The sequence below is a fragment of the Sardina pilchardus genome, chromosome 3, assembly GCF_963854185.1.
Source record: "Sardina pilchardus chromosome 3, fSarPil1.1, whole genome shotgun sequence".
Classification (NCBI taxonomy): domain Eukaryota; kingdom Metazoa; phylum Chordata; class Actinopteri; order Clupeiformes; family Clupeidae; genus Sardina; species Sardina pilchardus.
In genome coordinates this window covers 23,225,583-23,228,082 of record NC_084996.1, presented here as the reverse complement: position 1 = coordinate 23,228,082, position 2,500 = coordinate 23,225,583, and the positions used below count along the sequence as shown (strand labels likewise).

The 2,500-nt window shown below is 38.7% G+C and overlaps 1 protein-coding gene across 2 annotated transcripts in view; it reads left to right on the top strand.

Annotated features, from left to right (window-relative positions):
* Nucleotides 1-2,500, top strand: part of slc4a1b (solute carrier family 4 member 1b (Diego blood group)) — a 19,870-nt gene that overhangs the window by 324 nt on the left and 17,046 nt on the right. The gene's annotated exons all lie outside the window — the stretch shown is intronic.

The window sequence follows — 2,500 nt, the reverse complement described above, 5'->3', positions numbered from 1 at the left end:
ACACGTTATGCCTGCACACCGTGCTGACTGATGCTTCGTCAGTTCATTCAGACCAGAGATTCAGTGAAAATGTCTTTTATCTGATGATTGGTGACATCTTCCATCGGTGTGTGTCTTTGGCTTCTGCAGACTCCGGTGAAGTTTCTGGGAGTTTCTTCAGCTGTGTGTGTGTGTGTGTATGAGTGAGTGTTAGGATTCTGCAGTGATGGGGCAGCTGATAGAAATGCATTTGCCTTGGGGGAGGGGTGGGGGGTGGTTGGGACTAGGAGGTGAGGACCAGCGGAGTTATGGATATTAATGAGCAACGGCACATTACATTACATTACATTACATTACATTACATTACAGTACATTTGGCTGACGCTTTTTAACCAAAGCAACTTACAACATGGTAAAAGATTTTATGCTTTTTAAAAGCAATTCTAACACCAATTCTAGGACAATGTAAAAGGGTAGAGTGCCGTAAGAGTGAACAAAGTAGAAAGTGACTAACTAAAGAGTAATATGAAAAAGGTAGAGTGCAGTAGGAATAAGGGCATCAATGAGTGCAGTTGTCCGTAGGGGAGTGCAGTTGGGAATGACCTCCTCCTATACTGATACACGACTGGATAATGATAATGTGCCAAAAGCAGAGAGTTCAGTGAGCCATGCTAGTCATGTGGGCTTTTGAAGGATATGCAAGGTTGCACTAGCAATTGTAAGAGGACTACAGAAATGTTGGTCATTATCTTACTTGATAGTGATATAGTCATGGTGGACCATATTGTATTGCTAACATTGTTATATATGGTATAACAGCTATCATGTACACTGAGACCCAATCATATACAGCACAATTTGTACATTCTGCCATTTGTGAATGTACTGGTTGACTGGATATATGGCTTGGTGTCAGCTTGCATATCCAAAACATGATAGTACTCAGGCACAGGCTATAAGAATTACAGTAAAGTATAAAAACATAGATATGTTTGTATTCATTGCTTATTATATTTCTATAACTCTTCTGGACACCTTCCTCCTTTCAAATATGTAAGACTGCAGACTCGGAACTCTGGGACCGATGGCCCATATTAGATGCTATTCCTACATAGACTCCAGTTTGTGAGGGAAAGATAATGGATCAGGTGAATAGGTGATAGCCAACCCATATGGTATCTGTTTCTCTCTTACTTGAGTTTCATACGGTATGCATCAAAAGGCATCGGAGTTTTGCAACTCCCAGAAAGTGCTCAAATAGACGATGATTTATTGTAGACGATCCACCATCCCCAACCCATCCCTCATCTCTTGAAAGTATACGTGGTTTAGTCATGTCATTGTTGTAGGATACTTCACTGTCCTAACAGCCACTGCAGAATGCATTAAACTTACTTTAGCTAATTGATATGGTTTTATACAGCTGATATAATCAGCCAGCTTTATTTCATTGATATGGCCTTTTACGATTCACTTTTGTGGCGTTAGGGAATGTAGTGTTTCATGGATAGGCTGTGTGAAATGTATAACTTATAAGAAACTGGCACACCAAGCTTGGTATGCCACACATTTAGAGTTTAACAATCGCATAAAAAACAAAAATATGATTTTTTATTTTGATAAATAAAACAGAAAGGAGCTTCATTTCCCCTCGTCCTAGCAGTGGGAGGTTTATCTGGTTGCCTTTGATCTAACCCCCTGGCCATTTGTATCACTCTAGCGGCCAGCGGCCACTGTTTTGGAAACAGCTCTGTGTGTTTTAATAGAAAACAGCCGTATTAAATCATGTCTGGTAAACAGGCGGTCAGAATAAGTGCTTTGTCAATACTGTCAATACCATCACATTTGGGGTTAAAATGTGAGATGACTGATTGTACAGTCACACCACGACAGGGAAGACAACTCTGTACATTTGATACACTTCACACACTTCACATAACACATACAGTCGCACCACGAAAGGGACTACAACTTTGCTCATTTGATCTACTTCACATAACATGCACAGTAACTTTTACGGAGTCATTTTTTTTCTGAGATTATGGTGACGTGTTTTGTGATACTAGATGAAAATGATTGAGGTCAAAACTGGACCGTGGTAAAGTTAGTGTAAAGTTTAACATTCATTTAACATTCAAAATGAAAACAACTGTACATGATGTAGCTTTACCTTATATAGTAGCCTTCAAGGCACGATTTAACATCCAACTTTTTCCTCCTTTTATGATTTTCTTGATTTAAATCTTAAATCCCTTATATGCTCCCTGACCAATTGACCTACAGTAGTCTCATCAAACCAACTGTGCAACATAGACACTATTGTTCCCCACATGCCACAAGGATCTTCTTTGATCTTTCATCTTCTGTTTTTAGATATTTGTTTGCACATTTGGTTTGATGTCAGAAAATCTTAAAAAAAAAAGAAAAGGAAACATTTGAGTTAAAGGCTACCATACGGTTATGGTTATGGGTATAGGATTTAGCTTTTGTCAAAGACACATATAAATAGAAATAGTACAAT